At 44.9% G+C, this 8712-nt stretch overlaps 1 non-coding gene across 1 annotated transcript; it reads right to left on the reverse strand.

Moving 5' to 3' along the window:
• Positions 1-498: 498 nt before the first annotated feature.
• Positions 499-570, reverse strand: TRNAP-AGG (transfer RNA proline (anticodon AGG)). The gene has a single exon. It is a non-coding gene; the product is annotated as a tRNA-Pro (tRNA).
• Positions 571-8712: the final 8142 nt, after the last annotated feature.

The following is an 8712-nucleotide window of genomic DNA, read 5'->3' on the forward strand; positions in this document are numbered from 1 at the left end:
ATTCCCCAGCCAGCACTTTCAGATGTGTGGACTTTGTTAATATGTTTTCTACTACAGATTAAGGTTACTATGGTAACTAATCATTTTGGCGGGTGAAGAGGTTGAATTTAATTGTCCCCTTTTCACGTGTTAATGGTTGCATTGCCTAAGGGAGGAACTTGCCTGGACTTGTTTTAGTTTCAGTTTCCCTTCTGTGTAGGCTTGCAGAGAGTATGCAGCTGAGAGAAATCTCTCCTCTCAGCAAACAGCCTTTAAATATGTTTGTTTTCTGTAAATAAAATTATTTTTATAGATATGTGACTTTTCTGATCTCTCCTGGGCCAAATGCTTTCTAGCACTCTGCCAACAGACTGCAACTCCCAGAATTCCCCAGCCAGCACTTTCAGATGTGTGGACTTCAACTCCCAGAATTCCCCAGCCAGCATGCGTACCAAGAAATGCATATTGAATTTTAATCTGTATTTGTCTCTGTCTCTCTGCTTCCTGGAGAAAAAAATTGGGCTCGTCCGGGATTTGAACCCGGGACCTCTCGCACCCTAAGCGAGAATCATACCCCTAGACCAACGAGCCAGCTGTTTCATATGTCTTCCAGCTGTTTCCTTCAGACAGACTGCTAATTATAGGCTCAAATTTCCTTCTTGGCTCACACCAAGCAGTAGAACCAGTTATGCGCCACATTCATACGCTTGTTGCCTACGCATAGTCTGGGAGTAAAACTCTTAACTCTTTTTTTACTGGGATTTGAACTGTCCTCAGTGCACATCATCCAGGGAAGGTCAAGCATGGGGGGGTGGGATTGCATAAACATTTAAATTTTGCTGGATGTACTTGGGAAGAAATACAAAAGAACACAACAACAACAACAAACAACACCAATTTATTAAATTTATATGCCACCTGACTCCAGTGACTGGGAGTGGAGGATTTGGGGGGAGGGAGTCCTCCAAATATGCATGAAGTTGGCACTGCAGTCCCAAACATTCTATTGTGGGTGTTTTTAAAACTCAATCCAACTAATGAACAGGAGAAAAAATATACAGGTAGTCCTTGTTTAGTGACCACAATCAGGACCAGCAACTGTTAAGTGAAGTGGTCACTAAGTGAAACCATGACTGTGCTTATGATCTGACTTCAGCTTTCCTTGGCTTTACAGCAGTATTTCTCAATCTCAGCAACTTTAAGATATATGGACTTGAAGTCCATACATCTTAAAGTTACTGTGATTGAGAAACACTGCTTTACAGACCTGTGAAGGTCATAAATGCAAGGACTGGTTGCAAAGTGACTTTTTCATCACCGTCATAACTGCAAACAGCAGCCAAACAAGGTAGTGGCTAAGCGAGGACGGCCTGTACATACAGGCAACAGAGTTAGCAATATAGTGCAATCTCAAAATTCATACCTGTAATGATCATAATACTGTACATAGTATGTTGTTCAGACAGACGCTGATCTTGTATACTTAATAATGTGTTTTGTATTGTTTTAAATGATGAGCTGCCCTTAGTCATCTCGGACTTGGGCAGGGCCTAAATTTAATACAACTAACTAACTAACTAAAGTCACTGTCTCCAGTGCCAGGGCTTCTCTGGCTGGATTGCCCCTGTTCCCAGTCATTGTTTGTCCCCTGATGTGTTAAAGTAAGGGGTAACAAACTCACACCCTTTGAGGCTGCCCATGTATGGCGTTGGAAGAAGGGAGGAAAGACGCCTTGGACACACAAACATCTCCCCCTAAATTCCCCTTGAAGACGGCTAGCTAACCGCTCAAGAAGGGCACCGCGGCCGTCCTCGCACCTGCAACTCCGAGTCCAAATCAACCGACTGCAGATTTTCCTGAACTGACTGAACTTGCATTTTCCACCTTCTCATTCACACGCTGGGGGTGAGATGACGGGCATGTCATGGTAACCCAGCAGAAAAAAGGTTCCAGGATATGCTTGTGCCATGATTAAATGCAAAGGGGGAGAGGCCCACCACTGCAGAAAGAGGATGACAGTTGTCTTCTGATGTGCGTCTCTAAGTGAGAAAATGCAAATGAGATCTGTTGCTCTCATGACAACTGCAAGAGTTAACTGTACTTCCAACTTGCATTGTTCTTTTACTCATCTAGGCCTGAGAAATCCCCCTGAGGCACGCCTCGCTGTCCACCATGCTGAGTTTCTCCTTCAAGTGCTAGAGGATCGCAACTCAGGCGCTGGCAGCCGGCATGTATTTACGACCGCTGCGGTGTCCCGGGGTCACATGATTGCTCTTTGTGACCCTCCCAGCTGGCTTCCAACAAGCAAAATCAATGGGGGAAGCCTGGTTCACTTAACGACTGTGTGATTCACTTAATGGCTGTGGCGATACACTTAATGACTGCAGCAAAAAAGGTCGTAAAATTGGGTGTGGTCATGTGATGCCTCGCTCATTGACCCCGCTGCCTAATGACAAATTTTCCAGTCCCTGTTGTGGTCCTAAGTCAAGGACTCCCTGTATGCGCTTGACGCTTCCTTCTGCCAGTTGGCTGTCATCACCGTCTTTACCCACAGAGATAAAATATTACAGATGTTTGGAGATGGAATGTCTAGCCAGAGGGAACATCAGTTTCCATCAACCTCTGCAAACGTGATTACCGCTGGGCCTTCTTCTTTCTCCTCTGAAATAATAGAATTTCAGAGCTAGAAGATGTTTTGAAGGAAGCAGTCCGACCCACTCATTCATTGCAGGATCCAGACATCCTAAAATGCCAGGCACTGTAAAGCACTTCAATTTTTTTCTAACAGACAAACAACTATTAGGCTTCAGCCAATGTACCCCTAAACCACCTTGCCAAATTAATGCCTATTAAATGATTTCAGAACAAGCATCTCAAGATCTGCATGGATAGCATGAAATTACTGGTGCGTGACAAAATAATATAGAGGAAAGGACAGAAAATATCTATTTTCTCCGTAAGATCAGTCTGTGTATTTTAAGAGATGGACTTTTTTTGAAGGAAACACCAGGTACTAATAATTAGATATACAAGTTTTGCCTGCTTGCTTATAAAGTTCAGTTGTTCTATAACAATATATGAGAGTGAGTAGGAAGTCACAGTACAGACTCCCAAATGGGTTTCCTATTAAATTGTATATCTTCAGATACTTTATGATGATGGAGTAGTCATGATCAGAAGTAAACTGAGAATAAAGGCTTGATCAGGCTTCATCCGTATGTCTGCAAGAAAAGTCTTATTTCAACTGTTGTGGTGAAAAAATTCAGCTCAGGACAATGCACCAACTCTGCAAACGAAGGTTCCAGGTTCAGTTCCTCACACTGACAGCCATTGCGGTGTAGCAAAGAAGGTGCTGGACAAGGTGACTTCGGGCCGGTCACTCTCTCTCAGCCCAGCCTACTTTGCAGGGTTGTCGTGGGGGAAAATGGGTGGAAAGTGCACTGCGTGTGCCACCTTGAGCTCCTAAACAAAAGGTGGGATATAAAACTAACAAACAATGAACATTGTCCAAACATGGAAAAACTCTTGAGCGGGGCTGCCAGTCACTGTCACTTGGGGATAAATCTAGCTGTCACAGGCAACATCTCTCACAATTCCTTTGCCAATGGCAAAGCAGTCTGGGGATGATTGGACTTGGAATCCAAATCATCTGCGTAGTATCAGGTTGTCTGAGCTGGTAAGTCATGCTTTCTATAGCTCACGTGGGTTGGACTCAAGACTGGTCCTCTGTGGGTCAAATTAAATCCACGTCAACATCCTTTCCCAGAGTGCCTTTTCCTGATTTTCAGATCAACTTGGAGGAAGACAGCGAGCTCATTTATTTTACTGTATGCTTTTTTCCTCGTATCTGAATCATGGATCTCTAATGTGGTGCGGCTGATTTGGTCAATGGAATAGCTTGGGCAAAAGTTGAGCAAGAGACCTGCTAAGGATTTCCTTGCTCTTGATCAGCCCATCCCAGCTGGAGTGGGAGAACATCTGTCCTCACCGTGGAACCCAGGATGTGCCTTTTAGATGGTGACGGATTTTCAGGGTTACACCAAACCAATCCACCAGGCCACCTGAGTAGTAAGTTCAGTACAGGATGCGTCAATAAATAACTCTTCCCCAGCTGGTGCCTTTCAATAAGTTGGGCATCATGTTGCATTATTTCCAGCAAGCATAATCAAAAGCCATGCTAGATGGTAATTATGAGACTTGGATGTCCAACACATATGGAAGGCACCAGATTGGGGGGAAAATTAGCCTAAATTCTGTTAACCTTGCCCATCCATATTTAAGTGTAGAGCTAAGAGCAGATACATCCTTCAAAACAATAGGATGGTCCCTTGGCATCTGGTTCTTCTGGCAGAAAATAAGCATCCCTTAAGAGCGGGCAAAAGGAAATCTGGGCAAAAAGAAATTAATCTCAGCTGCATCAGTTTAATAATTCGTTACAAACACTGAAATATACACCAACTTTCCATCCTCTGGGTGTGCTTATCTTCTTTTCACGTACGATATGCTCGTTTATAAAACAATGGTGAAAACTCTGCTAAAGTTTTCATTTTTCCAATGTCACATGCTGTATATATTAAAACATTCTTTCCTAGCCCATTTTCAGCACAGGCTTGTTCACGCAGCAATAACTTCCTTAACTTTTGTTAGGCTGAGTGTATATTTTCAAGTCAGCAAAAAAAGCTTATTGCTCACAACTGATGTAAACGGAAGAAGAATGTAGTCTCTACGGCTGATGGTAGGTGGAAAACCTTTAGCAGCCTTGGCTCTGAGCCAAAGATCCAACCAGAAGATTATGGCCTCTCTCTACCCAGATATCTGCAGCTGCTTCTGAGCAGTGTGGAGAACTGAGACATCAAGAAGAGTAAGCCCTACTTAAACAATATGAGTACTTTGCCTTTTAATGAAGTCTGGCTAACCTAGCTATTTTAGGACTTTAAAGGCAAGCAGCAGCAGCAGCAGCAGCAGCACCTTGGATTGCGCCTGGAAGCCAACGCAGCTCAAGGAGCAGAGGTGTCGCCTGTGCGGAACAACAGGCACCCAGAACGGCCCACACCGCCACCTTTTGCGCCAGCTGAAGCTTCCCAATGCTCTTCAAGAGCAGCCCCATGCCTCATAAACTGCATCCACACAGTGATTTATTTATTTAGATTAAGAATTTTACAGACAGTAAAGGACAAATAGGAAGGAAGGAAGGAAGGAAGGAAGGAAGGAAGGAAGGAAGGAAACTAAAGTTATAAAATATTTATTTATTTTAATATATTTTTCAAATTTCTGTCACCGCCCATCTCTCCCGGAAAGGGGACTCTGGGTGGTTTACAATAAAACCACAATTAGAACATATAAATTACAATATAAATAGATCAGTAAAAAATAAAATAGATACAAAATATAAAATCCAAGCAGTGCAGATCTTGCTTGCTGGGGAGAGATCTATGATACTAGCCACCCCCAAGACGAACTGGTGCCCCTCCCACCCCAAGCGAGGCGGCAAATATGACTTCCAACCACCTTTTCAGCAGATACATCTTATTATCCCTCCTCCCTCTTAGATATTATACAAGTCCCTTCAGCCCCTCATTTGATCCCCATCTTTTTAAATCTTCAAACCCATCAATCGTACCATTTTTTTCTTCTGTACTTAGCACAAAAGACTAGGGTTGTGGTTTACCTGCAGGTAAAATACACAATTGAAGAAGAAAGACGGGGATTAAATGACTACACCGAGCAAAGAGAAAATGCTCACCAAAGCTTGGAAAGAAAATACCCTGCAGCAGAAGTGAAATATGTCTGTAAAAGTGAACGATGGGAAAAGCATATAGGGCATTGGAGAAGTAAAGAATTACATGGTCAGTACCTAAAAGAAACGGAAAATGAAATGGACTAGACCTGGTTACAAGCTGGCACCATCAGGAAAGGAACAGGAAGATTAATTTTTGCAGCCCAAGAGTGAGCATTGCAAACAAATGTCATGAAACCAAGGATTTGGCAAGTATCAAACAGCAGCAGTTGTAGACTTTCTAAAGAAAAAGATGAAGCTGTGGATCATGTCATTAGTGGGCACAGCAAAATTGCCCAGATTAACTAGAGACAAGGCCATGACACAGCAGCTGCTGTGACCCTTTGGCCTCTGGGCAAAAGCTATCATTTCTGAGTTTCCCAAAGGTGGAATGATCACAACCTTGAGAAAATTGTTGAAATAATGGTGCTTAAATTTTATGGGACTTTTGCAAATAAATGAAATCACTTTCAAACTGAAGTCCTAGCTTACTCCAACTTCCTTGAATGCGAGGCCTTCTAATGTAATTTAGGGTCCTGGACCCTGGAAGACCAATACCTCTGAGGCTGGAAAAGGCTGAATTATAGGTCCTTTCGTTAACCTGAGTGCATCATTGGACGCATCATTGAAATTCAAGACTTCGTTTTGCTAGACCAGAAGGAGACCCAAGAAAGTTGCAAGATTGGGGTTCAATTTTTTAATCTGATTAGACCACAGAGACAGGAGAACTGGCCATTTAGTTTATGCTTCCCCATAATGATCTCCATCAGCATCTTCTTCTTGGAAGGACCCTATCCCTATTGACATGGCTTCCTACGACGTACGGAATGGTTTTATGATTTTAATGATGTGTCTGGTTTTTGCAATTCGTATTACTGTGAACTGACTGGGTGACTTTGAGCTTGGTGCTGTGTAAATACTGAAACAATAAGTAAGGAGACAAATCAAGCTACCTTTACAGCCATTCTTTTGAACCATCCACAGTTTTGTGGTGGCTTTATCAAATAAAGACACTGCAGAGCATTTTTTAATCATCCCCATCATAATTCGGAAGGAATTCATAGCTCACTATAGATCGTCTGTTGCATTCTGCTATTTTTCTCTCACGGACACACACTAAGAAACAGGATATGCATCTACTGCCACCAAGTGGCAATTATCTAAGTCAGTCTTAATTGCTGCTGGTATTTTGGAAACACGAAGATGATTTTGGAAAGTAAAACAATGTACAGTCTTCAAATGATTTGTTAGCAAAATTTATGTTCCCTTTTTGCTTTCTTTTTTCCTGAGATTGTTCTTTTGGAAAGCAGGTTGTGCTGATGATGTATACAGATTCAGCTTAGCCGGGTCGTGCTTTTGTTGGAATGAACCAATGAAAGAGAAGATGGATTTATGTATTAATGAACAACAAATGCCAAAATTATTATTACTTATTTTATATCCCGCCTTTATTATTTTTATAAATAACTCAAGGTGGCAAAGATACCGAATTCTCCTTCCTCCTCCTCTTTCCCCCACAACAACAACCCTGTGAGGTGGGTTGGGCTGAGAGAGAGGGGCTGGCCCAAGGTCACCCAGCTGGCTTTCGTGCCTAAGGCGGGACTAGAACTCTCCTACCACGCCTGATTGGCTCTTGGGCTGAGAGAGAGGGACTGGCCCAAGGGCACCCAGCCGGCTTTCATGCCCAAGGCGGGACTAGAACTCTCCTACCACGCCTGATTGGCTCTTGGGCTGAGAGAGAGGGGCTGGCCCAAGGGCACCCAGCCGGTGTTCATGCCTCAGGCGGGACTAGAACTCTCCTACCACGCCTGATTGGCTCTTGGGCTGAGAGAGTGTGACTGGCCCAAGGTCACCCAGCCGGCTTTCATGCCTAAGGCAGGACTAGAACTCTCCTATTACACCTGATTGGCTCTTGGGCCAGGAGAGAGGGACTGGCTCAAGGTCACCCAGCTGGCTTTCGTGCCTAAGGCGGGACTAGAACTCTCCTACCACGCCTGATTGGCTCTTGGGCTGAGAGAGAGGGGCTGGCCCAAGGGCACCCAGCTGGCTTTCGTGCCTAAGGCGGGACTAGAACTCTCCTACCACGCCTGATTGGCTCTTGGGCTGAGAGAGAGGGGCTGGCCCAAGGGCACCCAGCTGGCTTTCGTGCCTAAGGCGGGACTAGAACTCTCCTACCACGCCTGATTGGCTCTTGGGCTGAGAGAGAGGGGCTGGCCCAAGGGCACCCAGCTGGCTTTCGTGCCTAAGGCGGGACTAGAACTCTCCTACCACGCCTGATTGGCTCTTGGGCTGAGAGAGAGGGGCTGGCCCAAGGGCACCCAGCTGGCTTTCGTGCCTAAGGCGGGACTAGAACTCTCCTACCACGCCTGATTGGCTCTTGGGCTGAGAGAGAGGGGCTGGCCCAAGGGCACCCAGCCGGCTTTCGTGCCCAAAGCGGGACTAGAACTCTCCTACCACACCTGATTGGCTCTTGGGCTGAGAGGGAGGGGCTGGACCAAGGTCACCCAGCCAGCTTTCCTGCCTAAGGCAGGACTAGAACTCTCCGTCTCCTGGTTTCTAGCCCAGCACCTTAACCACTAGACCAAACTGGCTCAAAATTACTTGCTGGCCACAACTGCTTGGTTGCTGTGTAACAACTGTGTGACTACCTTACATTGCTGCTGCAGGTTTTGTCCCTTAACTGTACAGCCAATAATTTATTGGTATTTCAAACCTGAATTCAAATACTTGAAAATGAAGTCCAGTGCTTGGAAGCCGTAACAGGTAGGAATGAGTGGTGTTGAAGGTGTTGGACAAGGAGGACACTCAAGTTCTCTCTCAGCCTAGGTGACCCTGAGCCAGTCACTGTGGTCTAGTGGTGAAGAAGCTGGGGTAGGAGTGGAGACCCAGGTTCTAGTCCCTCCTCACCACAGAAACCATCTGGAGGACTTTGGGCCTGTTCCTCTCACAGTCCAACC

This window comes from Candoia aspera, chromosome 7 (assembly GCF_035149785.1).
Source record: "Candoia aspera isolate rCanAsp1 chromosome 7, rCanAsp1.hap2, whole genome shotgun sequence".
Taxonomy (NCBI): Eukaryota; Metazoa; Chordata; class Lepidosauria; order Squamata; family Boidae; genus Candoia; species Candoia aspera.